At 38.2% G+C, this 25,469-nt stretch overlaps 1 protein-coding gene across 4 annotated transcripts in view; it reads left to right on the forward strand.

Annotated features, from left to right (window-relative positions):
- The window catches only part of LOC116170169 (protein Shroom), a 187,386-nt gene that overhangs the window by 19,259 nt on the left and 142,658 nt on the right, over positions 1-25,469 (forward strand). For 2 of the 4 annotated variants that reach the window (XM_031486392.1, XM_031486390.1), the window contains exon 1: positions 7,332-7,695. The exons of 1 other annotated variant lie outside the window; for it this stretch is intronic. The gene's annotated coding sequence lies outside the window, so the exon portion shown is untranslated. Of the gene's footprint in view, positions 1-7,331; positions 7,696-25,469 lie in introns of those variants that run through there. One more of the 4 variants, XM_031486393.1, reaches the window with a different exon arrangement.

The raw sequence follows: 25,469 nt of genomic DNA on the forward strand, positions 1-25,469 counted from the left end.
CCGAAAGCTTCTTACGACGATTAATTCCGCGACGTTTTTGGATGCTTCCACTTCCACACCTTGCATTTTTGTTATACATTTGCGTTTAACTTTTTGTTTATACAGGTAACTTTGAGATTGTAACTTGTATAAATACATTTCGGCGGAGGCGAATTGTTGTCATTATAACAAACGAGCGTAATCTTAACATTTTTTTGTATCGCTTCCTACCTCATTACGTCAGCAGGTCTAACGTAACGGTATAGAGGTATTCGGTAGCATCAATTTAATTCGAGATTATCTCAAATAAACAACCAAATCTCAGCCGCATCTGTCTTGATTAGTGATTAGTCTTCTGAATAGAAGCCAATCCATTTCAGTAAGCGTTTTGCGAAAATGCCGGCACAGTTTACGGTTTTGGCCATTACACAACAAAAATGCTTAGGTACATCTTTAAAAATGGGATTAACCAAGGAACGTTATGCAACGGGTTTGCTTTGGCACTCATTTCCAAAAATAAGCGCTGTTGATCAATCGATCAAGTGTGCTCGATAACAACAAAACCAACGAACTAGGAACTATAAAATAAACACATAAATAAACACTAATTAAAACTTTGTTATAGATTAAACTTACTGCCAATGGCATTTCCGTCGCAATCGTCAAACAATCTCGTTTTTTGCCATCTTAAGAGAATGCGACCCCCTGCAGATTTGGCCTTTATCAAATGGTTTTTCATGGAGAAACGTATAAAGTGTCAAATTTTAGATTTAACCATAATTAATTATTCATGATGTTGTTTCTTTGTATGGGCAAACTCTTCTTAGAAGTATTTCATTAATGATTTTTGTGAAATGTTGTTAATATAGCGATTATTATTGATCTACATTCTAGAGCATTTGTACACTTTCCAAGCTGCTTAGTTGAAAAAATGGTTGAACTTAATCTTCTTTTTCTTGAAGTCCACAATCCTAAGCCTCTGTCGTCCTACCCATCTATTGCCCTCTGTCCTACCTTCATCGCTAGCTGGACTAATCCTCCGTGTCTGAGCACGTGCCCTGTAATTCTATCTCGTCTTCTCTGTACGGATTTCCACATTTCCCTATTCTCCTGTACTAGCTCCAAGACTGGTCCATTTGTTACCTTGTCCATCCTTCTATAGCACATTTCGAATGCGTCTATCCCACTTTTGTCTTCCCTGCCTATCGTCTAGGTTTCGTATCCGTATAGAGCTACGCTCGAAATGCACGTTTTTAGCAGCCTTTTCCTAATAATTATATATTTATCCCGGATCTTAGCAGGTCCCGCTTTTGTTCAAATGCTTTTTTAGCCTGTGTTGTCCTGGATTTTATACCTTCCTTGCTACGATTATCTTGTGTAACCTTACTACCTAAATAGCAACATTCATTTACATGCTTTAAAGTGTCGTTTCCTATCTTCCTATCCTCTCTTTTCGCGCATTTCATTACTTTTGTTTTTCCTTGTCGATTTGCATACTGTAGTACTAGGGGAAAACAAGTACCATTTTTTGTGTACACCAAAAATTCAAGTTCAAATTAATTCACGTTAATTCAAAATAATTCATGTAAATTCATGTTAATTCACGTTAATTCAAATTAATTCCCGTTAATTCAAATTATTTCACGTTAATTCACATTAATTTACGTTAATTCAAATTAATTCCGGTTATTTCAAAATAATTCACGTAAATTCAAACTAACGAGCTACGATGGAGTCGCAAATTTGGGTCAAATAAAATTGAGGAAATTTCATTACACTGGGATATCGACTGCATCTAGGTCTAGGATTGCATTATTCCAGTCCAGGCGAGCAGTTCGATTAAGAACCGACGGTCCTCCCCATTTTCGAATTCTTCTACTTTGGGGGGAGGGGGGGGCGGGGGGGGGCTCCCCCCACTAAACCACGTCCTCCTTCGCGGGTATAATAGTATAATACGCCATGTCTAGCGTTGTCGGTCGCTCCGCAGTCCTTACATCTATCGTGCTCCCTCTTTTGTATTTTTTTGAGGTACACCCCGTTTTCTCCGTGTTCAGTCAGAAATTGCGTGACGAAATAATTCGTTTCGCCGTGTTTCCTTTTGGTCCACCTGTTCAGGTGCCCTATGACCGACTTGGTCCACGACTCCCGGGCCTGCCATTCTGCTTTCCACGCGTTAGAGACCTTCCTGTTATTCTTACCCTCGAACCTCTCGCTGATCTTCAATCTTAGTGGGGGTGTGGTTGCCATCACGAACAGATCTGTATTTGATACAATGCGGTAAGCCGCCGCTATTCTCAGCGCCATTTTTCTTTGTAACCTGTCTACTAACTCCCTAACTTTCCTAGTGCGAATAGCGCTGCCCCACACCTCGCTTCCGTATAGCATCATGTTGTTCACCGCCGAGGCTACAACTCATCTTTTACCCTCTCGTGGACCGCCTGTGTTCCACATCAGTCGATTTAACTTCTCCGCCATTCTACTGGCTTTCTCTATCGCTTTCTCTGCGTGCTGTATGAAGGTTAGGCTCCTGTCTATCTTCAATCCTAATATCTCTATTGACTTTTCTAGTGGTACTCTCGTATGGTCTACCATCAGGTTAACCTCCGGAAGTCTCCTTCTCCCGGCGATTAGGGCTGCCTTGGTTTTACTTCCTACTAATTTAAGGCCTCGTTCCTCCGTCCATCTTGCACCTTCGATATGACCCTCTGAACCTTTTGAGCGGCGCACTCTAACTTGCGGTCTCTAGTCACTACACTAACATCATCCGCGTAGCCACAAAGGTCCACCCCTGTCGGGACTCCCAGTCTTAACATCCCGTCGTACGCAATATTCCACAGGAGTGGCCCTAACACTGACCCTTGTGGCACTCCTCCGTTGGACACAAAAAGGTAACTCTTCCCAGACGATAATTTCCCTACGTTCTTCCTGCCATTGAGATAACTATACACCACTCTCCTCAAGTAGCCAGGTATACCCTTGTAGAGTAATAATATAAGGTTATTAACTTTATGATTGTGTAAAAGTCAGGATATCCGCCGATATGTAATGAAATTGGCTATTACAGCAATGTAGACAAGTAAGTAGCAAGGTTGGCAAACTCGCAGACATTAACTTGACAGGTCATCGGGTTTGACGACGATTGCTAAATAAAAGTGTAAAACTTGCATCGAACCAGTAAAGCTGGAAATAATAGATAATAATAAATAAATAAATAAATATATATTCATCCTGTAAGACAAACAAAGTGTATAGGACAAGTCAATTAAACACAAATAAGACAAACATTTGACATTTAACATTTAACTGATAAAATCTTCCACAGAATAAAATAAATTTGCCAACAGGAAGATTTTGAGTTGCCGTGTGAAGGTATACAGTTTCCGCGCGTTCTTGATTTTGGACGGGAGTTTATAGAACATTTTTGCCCCTATGGAAATAAACTCTCTTCCCCAAATGCCTTCATTTATTACTAAATAAGCCCAACCCCACATGGCGATCTTCCCAGTTCCTCCATGGTGACCTTCGTCGGGATCGAGTTGAAAGCATCTTGTACGTCTAGAGAGGCAATAATTGTCACCTCCCTAGTGTACAGGGAGCGTCTCAGGGCTTTTTGCGCTATGTCTTTAATTTTACTTAGTGCTCTCTTCCTTTCCTGAAACCATATTGTTCCTCGGATAGATTAGAGTATTTCTCTATTCTCTCGACCAGAACTCTTTCTAGCAGTTTCCTGAGATGGCTCATTAGAGATATGGGCCTCATTGACCCCAGGTTTTTTTTTGGAATAAGAACTACCGTCGCTTCCTTCCACATCTCTGGGTATTCTCCTGTGGATAGCACTTGATCAAATACTCCAGAGAACCAGTCTGGTTTCTACGAAAGCGTAGAACGGACGAGGTAGTTCAAATTATGTAATCCCGAGGTATAAGTCGGGACTATACTTAATCCCGAGATATAAGTCGGGATTATACTTAATCTCGAGAAATAAGTCGGGATTATACTTAATCCCGAAATATAAGTCGGGATTATACGAAATCTCGAGATGTGATTGAGGATTATACTTAATCCCGAGATATAAGTCGGGATTATACGTACCTAATCCCGAGATATAAGTTGGGATTATACTTAATGCCGAGAAATAAGTCGGGATTATACGTAATCTCGAGATGTAAGTGAGCATTATACTTAATCCCAAGATATAAGTCGGGATTATACGTAATCCCGAGAAATAAGTCGGGATTATACGAAATCTCGAGATGTGATTGAGGATTATACTTAATCCCGAGAAATAAGTCGGGATTATACGTAATCTCGAGATGTAAGTGAGCATTATACTTAATCCCAAGATATAAGTCGGGATTATACGTAATCCCGAGAAATAAGTCGGGATTATACGAAATCTCGAGATGTGATTGAGGATTATACTTAATCCCGAGAAATAAGTCGGGATTATACGTAATCTCGAGATGTAAGTGAGCATTATACTTAATCCCAAGATATAAGTCGGGATTATACTTAATCCCGAGATATAAGTCGGGATTATACGTAATCTCGAGATGTATAATCCCGACTTATATCTCGGGATTACATAATTTGAACTACCCGGTCCGTTCTACGCTTTCGTAGGTTCCTTCTACTAATCCAATCAATCTGCGTAGTTATTCCTGATGACAATGCATTCTTTCAATAATTTTTGACTATAAACATACTTAATTAAGCGGGTTATTTAACCGCGCGCTTCTTGCACAAACGTTTTAGCGTCGAGTTTTAAACAAGACGATTCGATTATGCTTTCTCCCAATCGTCACCACGCTCACTCGCTCGATGTCCATCGATTTAAAAGAGAACGAATTTGTGCCGCCATGGAGCTATTGCGCAGCCAAGGACCTATCGCATAGCTTAACAGTACCTACTTCAAAATGGTATGAAGGACATGCAGAAAGGTCCGAGGACTTCAATGCCCATCTTAAATGGGTGAGACGCATGATATATAAAGTCTTGTCACCTCTACATACAAGACCCACCCGAACAGTACCACAAATTCCTTAACGACAGCTACTTCACGACGTGCCGACCAGGCCAATTTTGTGCTGGCGTCGGATAATACACAGCACTCTTGGTAAGTGGGTGGTAGGGATGACTTTGGTGGAGTTCTATTTTCCACCAGTGAGCAGCATGCAGAACATGCCAAAACAAGGACGCAGCTGACATTACCAAGCTCACCGATTGGTTTGAGCAATTTTCAAAGAACAGTGACATCATAAATATCGCGACAGGAATCGTTGGAGATCACCTGCTACAATACTGTTGCATTAGATAAGCGAGCAAAGGCGAAAAGATCGAACTCTTTCCCTTTCAACAGTGAGCCATCGATCACCACATCCTACGTGGACTCATTCTTGCTATTCCGACGTATATCCAATCCATCAGCAAAAAAAGACAGACGATTTAAAGCTGTGCATGGAATGCGAATTAGCCCAGTTCCTATTAACCCTATTCAGTGAGAGTGGGATGAGGAAATCAACGCTGTACAAACTATTCAACACTACGACCAAGAATGTACGTGTCAAGGTATCGACAATCTGCGAGAGCCACATCCACTTTATTACAAAGAACTACCACGGAAGGAAATGTCTTTGACGACTGTTCCTCATCAACCTTACGCACGAAATCCGCAGTTGACATCCGAACAAGTTCAACAAAAGCAGGCCCATTAACATGCTTATTAAGCTTTAAGGTGAAGCTTGAGGACAGTGGATCAGGACTCTTCAAGCAGAAAGCGATGCGGACGTTCTGATCGTGGATACGACTGTGGAAATGTCGGAAACAACAGCTGTTGGCATTATAGGTGAAGAAATCGACCTCATAGTCCTCTTGATGGATAAAGCTGATGCACATAAGGACATTATTTCATGGGCTAAGGGATTTCTTTTTCTCGTCCCAAGAACTTCAGCAACTAAGGTTTCAGGGACGTGCTGAAAGACGATACCAAAGAATCTTGATTGGCGGCATCAGTATTAATGTCTGATACCACGACTTTAGGAGTAGAGGCACAGAAAAATGTAAAATTTATTTTTTAACAACTTCGCATTTAAGATTTCATAAACAACGGGGGAGAACGCATTTCCGATTTTAAGCGACTTTCGGTTTTGAGGGTGAAATAACGATTCCAGTTTTGGTGGCGGTTTTGATTTGCGTTCGATTCCATCGCTGTCTGCAGAAGTCCAGTTTTGTAATAAATCGGTTGAAGAATTGATGTCCTTCTGGTCGCTTAAGGGGCCATCAGTCCTACTTTTTTCCAATGGCCAGACCAGGGGCCAGACCGAGCCTCTATAAAGTACAAGGAAAAAAATTAAGGTTTGGGATATTTGAATTTATCGTTGTGGGGTGAAGTAGTGATGCCACTTCCGGTTTAAAGAAATGTGGCTCCAACCTTCTATCGTAGCGTAATTCGTATTTTCGATCGTGCGATTTGGGGAGGAGTTCCGTTTTTCCCAATGAATACACAGATCCTCTCGTCCACCTATAACACCTCGAAAGTTAGGGGAAAAGTAAGAAACAAGAAAAGTAAAAGATTGGTGTCTTTGAATTGTTGTTGGGGTGCCGATTCCGGCTTAAAAAATAAGGGTTGTCGGTTCTTAGTGTGCGGTCTGGGTCCACGTGCAGCATAATGCATTTCAAGTTACATAATTTTCCATAATATAACAAACATTCGATTTTTATCCTTGTCGTCCTTCCAACCGGACGATCTGGGTCTATCCTGTTTCCCAATGGCTAAACAGTTCCTAATATCGTCGGTCCGAAACGTACAAAGGAGAATATTAAACAAAAAGGAAAATTAAAGTGTGGTTAATGTTTGACACATAAGGGTGGCGTTCGGTTTCCGGTTCTACCACCGTCCGGCCTGGATCCAGGTGTACCATAATTCATTTCACGTTGCATGATGTTGCATATGCAACCAAAATAATCACTTTACACCCGATTGTCTGCATCCCAAAATTCGAATGTAACGAAATATTGTACGGAGTCCTCACTTACTAGGGTTTAATCAATATGTGTGTTTCAAAAGGGACTGTTCAAGTGCGGATTTTGTATGCCAGGTGCTAAACATCTCCAAGTGCGTGAAATTTATCGGCGTCGGACCACCCCCATCTAACGCACAAAGAAAATGTGTCGATCACTTCACGCACAATTCGCACTCCCCCAAATTAGATTAACGCGAGCGCCCTTTGAATATTTTCAAATTTACGCAGACTTCGCATAGTTGAGGCATGGGTGTGCGAGCAGCGGATCCAGGTAGACGTGGAATGGCATGCAGCAGACTTGCTCAGTCAACATACTCAGGTAAGACGAAGGTGACAAAGCACGTTGGGCCGGTAATTGGTGGGGAGGAGTGAGAAAGATCATTTCGGCGAACTTGTTAAGACTGAAATAGAAAATCTAAGAGGTTGAGGAGACGGTCAGCTTTCAGCTTCACTACCGAAGTGCTCGGCTTGTTTCGATCGGTCTTGCGTTGAGGCAGTTACATTCTAACTTAAGTTGGTTCTGTCCGTACTTACAAAGACGTGTGCGTGTTACAAATTCTTGCAGTTTTCTTGGATAAATGTGCCTTTGAAGTTCTGTTTGTGTCACAGTGTGATTTTAGTGTGCGAAAAATGTTTGTTTAATTTGGTTCTACAAAGATTTTTGAACTGGTGCGAATAAGAAACCGGTCTGCAGGTGAGGAAGTTTAGCTGGTTATTTTTTTATAACTGTTATCAATCGGTTATTTTAAAGTTCGTGAGTTCACCAAGCAAATTTACAGTGGAGGGTGGTTTCTTAGGTAACCAAGACAATATGGAAATGGGCCGGAACCATAAACCTTGCACCCAATTAACATACAAACAGTCATTTACACATCTTAATTAACAAAAACCGAAGATGAATGAAAAAGACGTTTCCCGTGAAAAGTTGATAATTCCTTAACGGTTCGCGTCAACTTTGGACGTCCTCTTATTTAAATTACCGTTCAATTTACGGTTTCCATTATAAATTTTACAAAGAAAAATGACCCTCTTAAATTCCGAACACATTTTCTTGCAAAACGTGTCCAGTTTTATCTTCACATGCTCGCCGATACCAACTATCTGCACCGGTCACGTTTTGAAAACGCCCAAAATTGAGATTACCCAGTATTCTATAATGGCAAACTGTGAAAGTTTAAAAAACTTCCGTATTTTTATTAGTGTTATTATTCATTTTTTCATGTTTCGAGAAATTAGTTTCGCAAACAATGAACCGTTTCCTACATCGACGCGTGATTTTTTATCACAACTTCGTGTTTATAAATAAAAGAGAGAAAAAAAGATGGAAATAAGTTACGGATTATGCAAATTCATTTTTTTGTATCCGTTCACCTGGGCTCGCTTGCCATAACAAGCAATTTAAAGTACAGCACCGTACATAAACGAAACTTGAATTTGTAACAGAAATTGATCTGGTTGCATGAATTACTATTATTATTGGCGGGATTAATAAATTGCGGTGTCCCATTGTGTTTGTAATCGAGTCGTGGGCGTGTTTTCGCGTTACCGCAATTGCAATTTCGATTTTGGTGTACCGAATTTGTTGTTGCTACAACCGTTTTTCTAAAAAATACCAAAGCTAAATTAGTTTCTTCAAAAGGCTGATCGTTTTTTACCTTGTTCTCGTAACAGGGATAGGCTTTTACTGTTTATTTATTTTAAATAATAAGATACGAGTTCCGTGTTTATTGTAGTTTCAGGTTTTAGTCTCGCCTCACGTTTTTAATTCACAAATTATTCATCAAGCCGGATAATTATTACAGCTCTAAATTGATTTTTGCATTGCATTTTGAAAACATTTTCTAAGCATCACCCAGGTACCTGTAGTCCAATTTTTAGGTACTTTGGCAGAGAAATTTGTCCAAAAACCCACCAATTTCTGCCACACTCATTTTTAAATTGTGGCTTCATATTCGACTTTTCGCTTTGCACCTTCTATAGAATAGACATATTATTTATTCATCGAGATATATTCGTAGCAGACTAGTCTAAAAAAGCTTTTGCATAATATTACGTTAATTTTAACTTTAAACTATTTATTATGTAAACTATATGCAGAATCCATAAAATTAAAACTAAAAGAAACACTCAAATTTGGATCGTTTATCAGTTAGATGAACGCATTCCACGCCACTTTCCTTTTACAGAAATTTTTGATTTAGGAATGCTTCTTTTTATAAGGGATTTCCAGATTTCAATCTATTAATGGTGATAAGTCTTAAGTTTTGTAATAGTCCCATTCTCGTTTTGTTGCATACTCTCTGGTCATGTGGTTTTAGTTGATTTCATTGTGGTCTGTGAATCAATTGCCCTGCTATTCCAAACCAGAAGGACAACGCTAGTTATACATACCTACTCCATAGTTGTTTCTTCTAGTTTCACATTTTTGACTCACTTCCACACTGTGCAATATTTAATTGTAAGTGAGAGCATTTTGGGAATTTGTGTAGCTGTCTTTTTTCAAAAGGACCTTAAAAATAATCTCCGTTCTTTCAGCAGTTATCTAGCATCATTTATATATATGTAGATCGATAAAAAATTATGTACAGTGAGATGTATCAAACGGGGACCATTTGAAATTAAAACGAATCACCAGAAGATTATTTCCGAATCTTCCTATAAAATCTAGAAATCGTGTTAAGAGCGTTTATTAAAATCCTCTTTTGAAACCTTAGAAGCCTTTAGGTACGAGTTTAGGTATCAGTATAGGTGCCTTGGCAGTATGTTTTTAAAAGCCTGCTTATAAGCGGCTTTCCACACCAGCCAAACCGAATTCGAATTTGTCTGGAAAATCATCTAGCAGTCGTCCAAAAAAATTGTACTAGGGAACTACCCCGGGAACTACTTAGAAACTTGCTTTTCAATTTCAGAAACCTAAAAAGTGCCGGTGGAAAATCTTTTGAAAATATCCTTAGAAGTGTTTTTTATGAATGTTCCATTGAACTCTATTTATGATTCTTAATAGAATGTGTTTAAGGACCTCCGAACATCTCAGCAAAAAGTCTTGAAGTCTATCTACGCAATTTTACTAGGCATAATCCTCGGAATAATCCTTGTGAAATTCGACAAACCTTCCGAAAATCCGAGAAAGAATCTTAAAATAGTGCCCGTTAACTGAACACCCCTCGGAGCACTCCCGCCCCCACCACCGAATTTTGCAAATGAAGTTTCTTCTGATTCCTTACTTCCTTGTTTTGGATGTTTCCATTTCTTCAGCTTATTAGTAAAGTAAATATACAGGCTGATTCAAATTCGAGGGCCACCATGGCGATGGGAACTGTACGAGATAGTAGGTAGTTTAAATTTGGCAAAGTTGCCTATTTTGATGCTTAACAAAATGCAGTTTTGAAACTACTTTTGGAGATATAAAAAAAAACAAATTTTGCAAAATCGTTTTTATTTTTTACTGAAGTTATTTAAAAAGATATTTCGAAATAAAAGACACATAATTATGGCCACTTTCTTCCCTTTACAAGATGCTAGTTTTAAAGTTTGACGTTTCGTCTCCAGTCAACCATCATCAACTTTGTTTTTTCTTATGGAAGTCCTTTTTAATTTTTATGTCATTTGGTAGAGAATTTTTTTCTGATTTCAAAAACGTCAACACTCTTATCTTTTAATAAGAAATAGCGCTATTAATTCGTAAAAACTCAAGAAACTACGTACGTACACTACTCAAGACAAAGTTTTCTAGGCAAAAAATTAATTAAATAACTTCAGTAAAAAAATAGCACGTCCTCGCCTGTGACAAAGTTGTTGTCGCACAGAGATTTTGACCAGATTTTGGCAACACTAGATTTTACACTTTCTTAGCAGGGATCACACAAATTAATTGATATGAATTCAGTCAGTCATTTAAATTCTCGAATTAATTCAAAATACTAATAATCGAGCTACCAATGAGAACACCAATGGGAATGGGGCATTATCTACTCCAAATTCAAATGTCAGATGGCAGTATGGCAACCCAAAGCGATTAGCAATAAACATCTGACAATCGTGCAGCGTCTAAAGCACAATAAACCATCATGGGGTCGAGGACTCAAAAAAAGTGTACATATATCGAAAAAGTATTTTTTCAGTTTTTGGTGATTTGCTTGAAATTTTTATATCGGAACATTTATTTATTTTTTAATTATTATTCGAGTTATTAATACATTTAGTCTTCACGAAAATTTTGCTACCCCGCGCAGCCCTGTACGATGAAAAAATAGAAAAATAGATTTTTATCCCCCTGAAAAGGAGATGTTTCTTTCGAAATACGTGAATGTCTCGGAAACAGCCCAACTTTGGAGGCCCAAAAAATTGTATTCTTATTTGTCTTTCTCATAAGAAAAGCTAAGTCCCTCCAAATTTCAGACCCCCAACTTTTTTTCGCAACAATAAAAATAGAACATGAAAAAAGGTTTTGTTTTGCTGGTTTTTCTCGGAAAATTTTCTGTTATGTGAAAAAATGTAGAAACAAAAGTTTGTCGCAACTTGAAAAATATCACATTCCTCCCGTTTCAACCTTCGGGATTTCACCCGCAGAAAAGTTCAGTTGTTGTAATAATTTTTCCCATTTCGAATCATTTTACCTGTTTAGCTGTAATGTCGTGCAAATGCACTATGAGACAATGGGCCGTATGAATAAAAGTAAGCAAATGCTTATACTTGCAAAATTCAAAGTAAATACTCGTAACTGCCCCTTCATACTGGACTGTTTAGCATGGTTTAACAGCGCTGTACTGCGTCCTGTCCTTCTGCTTAGAAGCGCTGCTAAGTCGCCCAGTGCGAAGGAGCACTTACGAGTATTTACTTTGAATTTTGTAAGTATAAGCATTTGCTTACTTTTATTCATACGGGCCAATGTTCCTGAAGAGGCAAATACATTTAATAAAGATATTAGTGAATCAGGATCCTCCGAAGATCAAGAGAAATGCAGTTAGCTGGAATAAAAAGAAAAATAGCGAATTAACTGATTTTCTCTCGAACTCGACTTTTTTAAAATAAAATTCGCGACTTATTCCCACCTTGCTTCATAACGTGCGAAAGAATGCGCTAATGTTCGCGTTTTATCCGTCCGTCCGTTCGCGGTACAGAACAATATCCCCCCGGACGTAATGAGTTTACGGAAAGTATCAAAAATTAATACGGTACAAATGTAACTAGCAAAACACCAAAGGCAAAAGATCGATGATTTAAAAAGCTCAACAATTTTGGTACTTACGAATGCAACATGCAAAATTTTAATAAAATAAATATTTAATAAATTTTATTATTTAGTTTTTTTATTTTTATTTTTTGATTTAAATAAAAAGCAAAAATATCCCCTCTAAACAACGGCTTTACACATTTATAAGGGCCTTCAAAGTTTGTGGTCTTAAAGGGGGCCATCCCCATGAATTCCCGAGATGCTATTTGTGGAAGTAAATCGTGCATAAATTTTACATACAACAATCAATTGGTATCAGAATTTGAATACACATGCCTCTAGTGGTGCCAAATAAAACCTTTGAAAATCAAATCAATTAAAAATTAATTCGAGTATTAATTGGAAGTATTAAGACTAACAATTCTTTAGAACATTGTACTACCTTTGGCCGTTAAGAATTATTAAGTTCCAAAACCCGCCCAGAATGAAATTTTTTTTGTAAATTATATTAGTGACCATTATTAATAAAAAAAAATCTGCATCGAGACATCGAGGGGTGAATATTTCTATGACTATATCGCAACTGAGAATAAATCAGCAGCTATTCTTCGGGTTTAAAGATTAAAACCTTCAAACTAAAAAAATTTAAAAGCGGCACTTGGTGAGTTCCGACCGAGCTTCCGACAGAAGTGACTATTTCTTCCTCTCTCACACTTCTTCACTCTTTTTATGCCATATGTATTATAGAAATCAGTGGATGAGTATATGTCTCGTGGCGGCAGAAATGAAATTAGTCCCGTGCAAAAACAGTCACTTGGCGTCCTCTGTTCAACTAAAAAGTGGACGACTTGTATCTCAATTGAACCTGCAGGTCGCGATCAATTTCGATGCCTATAATACATCACTCTCTGGCTAGAAACATTTGAAAGAATCTACTAACCGTCTCAACATGCTACAAAAACCCGCACACATACGGTAAATTCGAGGGTAAATTTCTTTGTGCCATTAAATTCACCTCCTAAGACCCTTCTCTCGGAAAATTATTAGCTCCCAGGAAAATTCAATGCATGTCAAGTCATCAAGATTCTTTTTGAGTTTAACATGCAAAACTTTCTAAGCCGAATTTTCCTACAATCAACTCAAAATACCAATTGCTTCGTATTTAAACATCTGCGATTTATCTGAATAAGTAGGAAGTGGAGAATAGTGCAGAAGAAGTAAAAATTTCGATAGTTTACTTACACTTACATTAATTATTATTAATCCGCTTTCCTGAAAAAATTGTCCGATGCATGTTTTTTAGACGGTTTGCACCGAGGCAGGGTGGGTTTTTCGACCCCGAGGTTTTGAAAGCGGATTTTCTGTGCGCGAAGTTTCATCACTCAAATATTACGAAGAAAATTCCTCTGGAAGTGGGCCCGGCTGAACGCGCCCAATTTCTCTACGCACGCGGGCTCTCCTGACAGAATTTTTCGGTTTTGATATACATTTTCCAGCGAGGATTCTTCTGAGAATGAAATGTCAAAGGACCAGTTTTCTACACATAAATATTCCTAAGCGAATTTTCGTTGAGATGAAATTTCGCTCGAAATTATACGTGAGCCAAAAGTATATAACCGAGTATATAACCATTGGGTATTAGTCAATGATGGTATAACGAAGGTGATTTCTTGGTGCCGAATGGGGAGGTATTTTCCAGCGCGAATTTTACTTTTCCGATACGGGTTTTTTAAGATGCATTTTATGGGGGCCAATATTACCGAGGGCAGCGAATATGCGAAGACGTTTTGCTTGGAAGTGAAGTTTTTCGCGGCTGTTGAAACATGTAAAAAAATTGTGTTCGCGTTAATTTAGTGTTGATACCTACATATGTGTAGATTTAATATCAATCTCAAAATGTGATATGTTTAGTGTTCAAACACCCCTAATCGGATTTTCCACTTAGATCATGCTTATAAAGCTTTTTTTGAGAAAAGTCATGTTTCAGTCTTAATGGCAAATGATAACCCACAGAATGCCTCAATGTTTTTTTACAAGCCAAACTAAAACTTCAAGGATTTAATTTTCCACAAGATTGGGAATATGGAAAATTTAAAAATGTGACGTTAGGTCCTCCATTTTTAAACTGTGGCCATTTCTTGACCAAATAGCACCACTACTCTTTTTGGTTCGTCAGTATTCATACATGCGTATATCCAATCGTTTTAGTCCATCGGTAAGGTTTTTTTTAATACGCTGTCTGTAAATCAAGACAGGTGTGGGTCAGGTAATCGAGCTAAAAATATACAGATGACCCCAAGTTGACGTCGGCACAACCATAGATAGTAATAGATCCTAATTTTCGATCAAATTGAACCGCCTACAATTAAATGCGATTAGATTATAGTTTTCAAGTTACATCAGGATCCTTTGAAGTCACGATTGGGATTTTTCTACATTCTTCATTATAAATTGACGTCCAACATGCAAATATGGTACTAAAATGTCCACTCGCGAATTTGCCAATTAAAAAACTTATCGATTTGAAACGGTGTACAAGCCGAAAATGGATGTAGAATTCACGGCATTTCTCAAAATTCCGCAATTAAAATGCTGTGAAACAAACCATAACTGACAATATGCAAAATGATAAAATTCCAAACACGGCAGCTAGAGGTGCTTTAAATAGCCGTAGGAGTTTTACATTCCACTTGAAAAACTAGCTAACGAGTTTGCACAGGAGCAATTGGCACGTGATTAAAATGGGTACTAGCAATTGCAACAATAACACCATACGGAAGGCAAAACATTTTAAATTCAAATTACTCATCCACTTAAGCAAACATTTACTTTGTGGATAAATAAACACGGCCTTAATACGCATCTGTTCAGAAGTGTTAGACTAACATTTATACAGTATGTCTGTACGAAGAGGACCCGTTACATAAAATTCTGGTTATTTTATTACACGCCTGACCATTAAGATGATTATACTGACATGAACGGCTTGATTTCTAGTCATCAAGCCGATTTGCTCTTATTCTAAAAACAATTGGGTATAACCGGTTCGGCGGCTACCGTATTTAACTTTAAATAAAAGGAACTGGCTAAGTGATTTTAATTGCAGTTATGTTATTATCTAATTTTAAACGATCTGCCTCGTTCCATGCGGGTTGTTCTGGCCTGAGCGGCCATGAATCCGAGTGCATTGCGTGGACGGCGCGGAGGCGACTTCTTAAAATAGACGAGAAAGTAAAAGGGGCATTCTACGCGAAGAAGAATGCCGTTCTTCTCAAGATGAACTATTTACACCGACCATCAGAGAGGACACTTTCTCTAAATAAATTTTTTTCATTACCTCAGTACAAATTTACATACTTAATTCCTACACTAGTAGATTAAAACGCGTATCGGAGAAGAACTAGTTAATGGCGCCAATAACATGGGTTCAACAACTTTTGCATAAATCAAGCTTCAAAAGAAGAAGGACGTGTTGCAAAAATTGTTGTCTTAATTATTATACATACACATTAGCAATATTTTATACTTTAACGTATCATTATGCAGAAACCAACCGAAGAACAGGGTATTGCATAAATGCCGAGATGTAAATTACACTTTTTTTTCCTTTCAAATTCCGCTGGAATCTGGCACTTAAATTTCCTATACTCGATTTGCTGTTAATAAATTATCTGCAGCATTCCACCTTCGTCTGCGATAAACAATTATTAATTCGTAAATCTAGACGGGTTGGAGGTGCGTGCGAGGCGCGCACCCCTTCCGGGTAAACATTGAGAAACGATTTTTTAAAATTTTTCCTTGATTTAGCAGTTTGACCATACCATACGTAGAGCTCTGTGGGTTTTAACGATAATGTCCCAAAGGTTCAGTTGAAGGTTTTAATTTTAGACCACACAGTATATAGGATGCACAACATTTTTTTAATTACATTGAAAAAAAAGTATAAATACAGGGTTCGTCTAATAAATAAGTTTTTTTAAGTTGTTGTACCATCAGGTAAGAATCAGCGCAACCGGTCCAATTTTCAATGAGACTCGCGTGAAGTTAGTAATAGCATTCCTTAAATAGTTTTGCATATTTAGTGTAAAGTTAGCAATAACCATAATTATACAAAAACGTACACGTACACGCGTTAACACCTCGCGGTTTCTAATAGATCGATTTTGGATATTAAGACTCAAATCTTAACCTGACACTGTGTAAAGCAAAAGATGATGCCTACTTTAAGGTTGGTAAATTGGTTGGGATGTATTACGTTTTATGATCGTTATCGAGTGTTAGGGTGGGGTAGATTAAAATATCGTATTTGGTTTGTTCACATATTTTGACGTTAAAACATTTTTTTGCCACATTGTCTTTCAGTGCGGCCGCTATCATGAATTTTTTTAAATGGTAACGTAGGTCATGCAATACCTCTTTAGACAAATTTTGGCCAACATCTGAAATAGGTCTCGTATACGAAAAGATAAAAACTCTATATGGGTCGCACAATGGGTTCGGATAAACACACGATTAATTGATTGACAATGACAAAACTTTATGAAACTTTATATGAAACAAAAATTCATGAAATAAAGAGAAGTTTACAAAGCCTGTTTTAATATAATAGCTAGGTACCTTATAACAGTGGAATTAAGCTGGCATTGCTTTGCCTCTAGCTCAGGGTTGTGAAATGTAAAGGCTTGAGATTTTCCACAGCGGTTGATTCGCTTAGGCTTAATGAAAACTTGGCTGGTTCTCTCACACTACACTTGTACGTCAAACAAGAACAGGTATGTAACGTAAAACGTGTATAGAACGTGAACCCTAAAAGGAATCAAAGGTAACCCCTCCTCAATAACATAAAATTTAATATATATCTTACTTAAGAAGGCTATTCGTAGATGAAGCAAAGATTGTCGATACAATAATAATGCTAGAATGGAGGAAATAAATTGTTACAACCCCGTACGCAGACTGTCGATAGTAAAAAAATCTTAAATTGCATATTCTTTGCTTATAAACCAAATAAACTTGTTATGAACGATTTGCGATAAAGCAAGCGCATTTAAGTTAACACAAAGGCTGTCAACTTTTGAACTTCACTTTTATTTAACACAAAAACTTGATGACAAACGAACTGGCATGTTGAATACGATGATGGAACTTATCAGTGGATGCTCAAACGGTATAACGACACGCTTTTAAACTTCTCACAACTTTTCAACAACTTCAGTTAACTTTCTTCTATATTATAATAAAGACCAAATAGGGTGACATGCCCAAATAAAAAAAATACTGTAAAGTCACTTCCAACCGTCGCGAACAAGCCAGCTGCGTTTTTTTCGTTATCTGCAGTATTTAATGAAACACCACCTCCACCATATAATAAACTCCTTCAGGATTTACAAATAAAACGCCAACTAAAATTGAATTATATAACGCCAGATTTGTTGGAACGCGTCCCCACTTACGCCGAACATAGTAACATCTGCATCTCCGTTATTTCTTCTAATAGCGATAAGAACACGCGCCCCAACTAAACCTCGTCCGACAACACCTCTTATCGCAAAACAACCAGACAGAACATTTTATAATGTACGCAAACTTGACCAGATGTTTCTTACTTAAAGAGTGTTATCTAAAGCGAATAATTAACAAAAAATTCATTATGCAATCACAAACTATTCTAAAAGGTATACATAAATACAAATTTAAGTCAAATAAACCAACTCTGTGCTTGTTATCACCAGATTTACTATAAAAAATTGAAATAATTTCAGATACAAGGTGTGCCGACATTACTTTTGGTACCGAAATAACGCCTACAAGACGTTGACACAGCAATATAGATTTTTCGACATTTCATTAGTCTTATAAAAGCCTGAAAAAAATGAACTTTGTTGGGATTTTAAGGGTGGAAACTATTAGCTTAAGCTTTTTTTAAAAACTGTAAATAAAAAGGGGGTATATTGAAATTTCATTCACCCTTCGAAAATTGAGGAATTGTAGTTTTGTGGCCTCGATACAGCAATATACTATGCACATATAAAAACAAGTTAAAAAAAATTCACAGATTTCGCAATCGAAACAATAAGCTCCTTTTTGAGGTACGCTAAAAATTTAAGCCAAAATCGGAAAGGGCATACTCAATATACTATCCAAAGCGCTCTATTTTGAGGGTAGTTTCCAAACGAAACATTTATGATCCTCAGTTTATCCTCCGTCGTCAGATTTTCGTGGAACAATTCTAATTCGACATTCTGTATGATGTAAAACGGCGAGCCATAACTTGTTGACCTGGCAATCATTCACAATCTAATAAGCAATGAAAAGTAATTACCGCAATTAAATTTTTTTCTACTGTAAACAAAAAGTTGGGACGGGAAACGTTTACTACAAACAGAAATGTGTATGCTACAAAAAACTACAATCGAACTGCTTCTCATTAACATATTTTTAACTAAAGGTAGAGACGGGGGTCAAAACTCGCTCTTTTTGCACATAATCTGATTTTCGTTATTACTGATGCACCAGAACCGAATAGCTTAGCATATTTTTCATCGTATGTAAAATAAAAACATTTTCACTTAGTACTTAGGTACTTTAAACTTTCGTCCCAATCAACCCAACCATGTTAGTTTTAGATCGGAAAGTCGTCCTTCAATGTCGATAATGAGTAATAGCTATTAATAAATAACTCCACATTTTTAATTTGTTGTTCTATCGGGTACATATATTTATATAGATGAAAGTTTTGACAGAGATTGTCTACAAGGACCAATACGTCCGCTCCTAAGCTGCACAAACGAAGGTTGCGGTAAAAACATCGCCGTGACCTGTCTAAAATTGAAACGGATAGCGCTTTTCAAAAAATTTTGAATCCATTTAGAAATCTCAGTGGGTGTTGAATTGTTAATTCGTGCAAAAGTTGCCATTTTTAATTGAAGGTAATATTTTATTTATGTTTTTGACAATGTAACCTTTTCTGGATTACAAATTCTGTACCCGATTAGGTACTGGGATAGGTAAATGGCGTAAACAATGAAATCGAGCAAAATGTAGGCTAACGACACCTAATCATGATAGTTTATCCAAGTTCAGGTCAAGTTCGCGATGTAATTTAGCATCTTTCTGCGAAAGGCGGTGAAAAAATTGAGGTCCTAGTAAGTCACGATATTTAGAGCTCGCCATATTTTGTGTCATTGTATTTAGAACAGCTCTTAATCCGGATCTCCTTCTAAACCGCATTACGAGCGTACGTTGTATAACTTACGGACTAATTTTCATAAAGCCGCAGTAAATTTTGAATTATGGGAAACGGGTATTGTATTTGAGTTTTTTCTCCACCATCACAAATGGATAAATTCCTCAAAGACAAGAAATTACTCTATACCTTTTATTAATAAATAACCGTTTTTGCAGTCAATAAAATACGAAACTAGTAGGTAAATTGCTGTTAGTTTCCTAACAAATGGTCTTTGGCATTCCCAACAAATCATAAAACTTCACTAGTTTCGTTGAACCTTGTCGTATTAAAACCTGACCGTTTAGTGTGAGTCGTCCGCCAGTTTTTTTTTTCTAAAAATCCGTACACGACAGCGTTTTGTTCAAAAAATGTAAATGCAAACATACCTGAAATGATCGGCTCAACTTAACGGTCTAAGTACCCATTCAAGCGCACGGAGCCATCTTAAAAATTACCAGTTTAACTAGTATCCACTTTGTAATTTGAATGCCAAGTTCAGGCTTCGTGCATCTCAAAACTTGTTTGGTTTTTAGTCTACATTTGACACAATAAAAAATTCACTAGAATTTAAGTTGCTGCAAGCGAATTAATTGTCAAGTTACCTCCGGTATCATTGTTGTGTGGTCGACGTAAAATTTAAATAACCTGCTTACAACAAAAACTGTAACATTTGAATTTCTCAGTTGTAGTTTTGTCGTATACATAATCCAAAAGAAGAAGAAATCTGTTATAATTTACCATTACCACAAAACAGGGGTGCTAAAGTTAAATACAAAGAAAACTTATTAGGCTAAAATAAGAGTTTATTAACAATTCTCGAGATCGTTTATAATTTTGTATTGCTGTCCGTCTGTCGGTCCGTGTGCACAATAATTTTGTTCCAAAACATCCGATCGCTTTGAAAATTGGTACACGTGTTCTTAAGGATATAAGAAAAGTCTTCAGCTGACTATCGTGCCAAAAAGTGACAGCGTAAAACGATCCCTAGAATCGTTCGCTATTCAATTTTTTTCTAGGAAACACTTCGCCTTATTGCTTTACCTACCCACTTAGTCCCAACTATTTTCACGTTCCAAGAAGGGATGATTCTAAAAGGTGTAGTAGTTGTTCAATCAAATAAATGACAATTCTATTGTATTCTCCGAGAGACTGGTACCAGGTCAGTCATTTTGTTTAAGATACCCGAGTTACTTCCCATTTTTACCCAGGGATAGTCCGTCCCTATAACTTTCGGTGCAGTCACTTGATCGAACTATTTTTTGTGTCTACGGATCAAAATTTATCAGTGAATCGCTGTTCTTCAATAGATTTTGGAGGAAACCCCTTGCTTTCTCGATTGCATTTTAATAATCAAGTCAAAGTATGATAGAAAATGTCTTTTAGAATTGGCTTTCTTTTTCTTCGCTTGATTTTACAGAGCAAGATCTTATCCATTTTAAAAATCAGATTTTGACAGTTGTTTTTCTTTAAGATTCTATATACTAAAATCTACAAACAAATGTCTTTTATCGTCTTTTATTTGTTTGATTTTGGAGGTGTAGCGTTTCTTAATAATCGGCTTATGCCTTCAATTGTTTGTATTGTTCAGGTGTTTTCTGAATTCTACAGGGCAGTCTTCTTCTGGTCGATCTGCAACAGTTTTTTCGCTCTATTTTACACAAACGGTTGCATGAAAGAAAATGGTATAATTTAAAAAAATCGGGGGGACGATACGGTAACTCGAGCGCCACCAGAAGATTTCGGAAACCCTGCTTCTGGCCAAGGTCGGCGGCTTGGAACGATTTCGGAAGGAATCAGACGAGGCAAGCGAAATGAAAATATCAAGCGCTTACCTTAAAATTAAACGGTGCGGTATCATGCAAAATTGAACAGTTTAAAAATGCGGACAATATCGACAGAACAAAAAGCTCCCTCTAAATGATGCTGTTACCTTATATAAAATTTCCAATTCCAGCTGGACGACGTACTGGAGTTTAAATTCTTTCATTAATTTCTCGGCTGCCGGACATCATACAAATCCGGGACAAGTATATAAATGATACATTGAAAAGTATTCAAATACTGAAAAAAATAAGTATTCAAATACTTTAGGATTTTATTTTTTTTTACATTTGATACTTATTTAACACCTATTTTACATTATAACTTACATGTATTTAAAAAAAAAAAAAAAAAAGGTTTCAAGATTTAAGAAAGGAAGAAAATTTCATTTAATATATAATATATGTATATAATGAATAAATGAATGTGAACCGTGATAAACGGACGAGGGATCACCTCGTAAGTAGCAAAGGGAGAAATGCCATCAGCATTTCACACAGAACGGGTAGGCCAATTATTTTGGTTCTGCCACAGACAGCTTTGCTTAGTTTTTACACCCAGTTGACCCTAACATCAATAGCAAAAATAGCGGTAACCGGTTCATCCTCAGGGATGAACTTGGGATCGGGGCAGGAGGTGTCTTTTTGAGAAATAATCACACTAGCAGACGTGACAGTAACCGCAATGAAATCACAATAATAAAAATTTCCAAAGTTCCAAGAACATATGTGAAATTTCGAAATTTGGTAGTTCACTTAACACCGATCTCCTCCCGGAACCCTGGGATTAAGCGACAGTTTTATCGGTATATTTCCGTGTAAACTAGCTCAATCCTAGTTTTAAATTACCATTGAGCAACTATTAATTAACGATGCTGAAATCATAGAATTTCTGTTCTAGTCGGAGGCTACTCTCTATGGGAACGGGTACAAACGGCAAATTAGTTACAGTATCTTGATTTACTTATCGGCGGCTAAAACGGTGCTACAAATTAGTCATTACTTTTACCTTCTGTTACCAACCAATAAAAGACGTACAGAGATCCTAAACTACACTTTCCGGTAAGGAAGCGCTTGTTTGAGTTCGTCGAAGTACCGGGTGTTAATTAAAGCTGGTAGATTCCATCAAGGTGATCGAAATCATATACGAAAACGGGTGATTCGTTACAAAAAACCACGTTTTGCCCGGGAAACGATTTTTTCCGACTTGTAGTTGGTACTCATACAGCCACATAAATGACAGTATTCCTATCCCAGACTCTGGTCCCAGGCCAGTCCATGAGTAATTTTGTTAAACAAATTATCCGAATAGCACTTTCCGTTTTACCTAGCAATATGGAAGGCGGAGAAATTATACACACTTCTGCGTATTTGGGTGGGAGTATCGCCATGCAGGATCAGCAAGAGGGAAGAAATAACCAAGCACAATAAATACTGGGAGATTTGTGAGGAGGGTCATAGATGTAGAGAAGGAGCACTCAGGCAAAAGTAGTGCTTCAACTGCGGAGAATTGATGCACCTAAGGGATAAATGTCAAAAAATAGAAAAAATGTTCTATGTGTGAGATGAGAAGGCCAGTCTCCTAGCTTATGTCGTGCTCCACAATCAAGAATGCCATATGGCAGGCGGAACAATGTGGGGGACTAGTTTCCAAATAACGTAGGTGCAAGTGTCCCGACCAATATGACAACGATCTTGCGAGCGTGTACTCGATGAAGCCAGAAACAAGCGGGTGGAGCTGAGGCAATCTATCACCAAGAGTCAAAAGGCCTGCTAGAATACGCGTCTAGAGGAATTGGATGCTGATATATGGAGTAGAGACCAGAAAGATAAGAGCTAATACTGCGAGAATCGATTGAACCGAGGCGTTTCAGGAAACAATATCTAGGTAGTCTATTCCCCGATCACGAGCACGAGTACGATTACGAGCCCAACACGTGCGCCGAGGTGAAGAAAGCAGCCGGGGAAATAACGACCAATAAGGCATCTAGTTCGGCAGAGACCAGAGATCCTGAGAAAATTCTATAGTACTCACCTGAAATGACCTTTCGGAGGTATGGAAAGAGTTAAGACTTCCTGATACCTAAAACCACGGGCAACTTTCGATCTATGCGCCTCCTGGACGGTGGCGATGGTCCAAAAACTGTCGCCCATGCAGTTTGACTTCAGAAAGGGGAAAACCACCATGCAAGCATTGCAAACCCTAAGCGGAAGCACAAGAAGCACAGGGTCACATCGTACCCGCCAGATCTGCCGAATGACGACCATAGACGTAGAAAATGCTTTTTAACACTGTAAGTAGGAAAACTATCCTGGAGGAACTTGGCCTAACTGTTACACATCTATCTTCAAGACGGGGAAGTTATAGCAACTAACCCAAAGGGCCAAGAGCACAACTTCATTTCAACCGCTGGAGTACCACAGGGTTCCGTGCTTGGTCCCGTGTTATGGAACGTCGCATACAACGGCGCTCTCAGAGACAGGGTGCCGGAAGGCACAATCCTAGTAGGGTGTGCAAAATTACGAAAAACTGTTGAGCTTATACGGGAATGGATGGATGATAGAAGTCTTAAACTCGTTCCAGGGACGCCTCGCAAGGCCTACCCGCAGGAAAAAACATCAAGATACTAGAAGTAGTGGACTACTGGATAACAACGGTACGTTTATCGAGCACGTGCGACATGTAACCACGGGGAACCTCTCTGCCCTCACGAGGCTTGTGCCAAATAAAGGGGGGCGCGAGCATCCAAGCGCCGAGTGCTCTTTAGTGCCATCCAATCTATCTACCTACACACAGCAGACGTTTGGGAGCCAGGAATGGAATGGGGTGTGTGGCAAAGCAATCCTGAATAAAGATTCAATTAGAGTACAGAGAACCCTTGCCTTGAGAATCGCCAGTGCCTATAGAACGGCACCACAGGAAGACATTGTCATGATTACCGACATCCCTCCAGCGCACCTACTGGTGAAGGGAAGGACCAATAAGTGGTAGACACGTTAGACGAGTAGTATACAGGGAAAATAGACGAATACCATAATACCGGATATCAAGCAGTGGGTTAACCGGAAATATGGAGCGTCAACTACACCCTAACTCAATTTCTTACGGAGCGCATGGGGAAAACGGTAAGTCGACTGCGGGAAGACGACACCGCAATAATGAGCACTCGAGGAAAAGAAGGACGGTTGAATACAGCTGTGATACCCGGGTCGCTTTTGGGATATGTTAAGGAGAAGTAGTTTAGAGGATGCAAGCCTCACACTACCGTCGCCAGTTCATCGCCGCTGTTTCTAGCGCCAAGGCATTCTCTCAAATTCCTTTATGCAAAAAAAGGTTCTAAGTTCCCTTGGTCTCTGGGTTATAAAATATGCGGTTCGATTAGGATCTATGCTCGGTTCAAAACTGTAGTGAGGATAAATGAATACAGAATGATCTCGATTCTTCCGATCCGAAGATTCCACCGAATGTATCTATCGTAAGAATTCGAAGAACAATATGAAAAAACTTATGAATGAATTGCGTAGCTCAGATAAGTTTATGTTAGTAGCTCTAACTTTGGCTACAAGGGTCCTGGGTACGAATCCCAGGGAAGACATGGTTGTATGTGATTGTATCGTGCGCTGATTCGAAGCAAATAACGAATCTTCGATTTAGAAAAATCAGATTAGTTCGAAGAAACGAAAGAATCCGAAGAATTATGATAATGTGAAGTATTGGAATAACATGGACGCGGTTACTCGTGAAGGAAGTGACTAATCCAAACAATCATTTGTCGTCCGTTCAACGAAAAAGCTTAAATTGGAGGACTACAGGATACAGACGCACAAAGTGCAGAACATAGCGCTAACAATCAGTAGAATGAGTCTGTGGAGTCATAAGAATGTGAAGAATTTAAAAAATTAAAAAATCAGAGAATTTTACGAATCTGAAGAGATGGGTCTGAATAATTTGAATAACCTGAGGAACGGAAAAAACTTGAATCTTGAGAGTCGGAAGAAGCTTATGGATTTGAATCAGTAGTGCTGTTTTGGAGATACGAAAAAGGAATGAAGACGGTAGTACGTCTGGATATTTTTCTTGCTTGTTTATTTTCGGATTACCATTAACCAACCGTTGTCTCATGGTTGATGTAATCGTAAACAATAATTACCTATCGAAAAGAAGACATGGTACTCTACTTTATTGCTTCTAGAAACGCATCGTGGATATTTTAAGCAAGTAGCACAACCAATGCCAAATTCTGCTA

Source organism: Photinus pyralis, unplaced genomic scaffold (assembly GCF_008802855.1).
Source record: "Photinus pyralis isolate 1611_PpyrPB1 unplaced genomic scaffold, Ppyr1.3 Ppyr1.4_LG5, whole genome shotgun sequence".
Lineage (NCBI taxonomy): Eukaryota > Metazoa > Arthropoda > Insecta > Coleoptera > Lampyridae > Photinus > Photinus pyralis.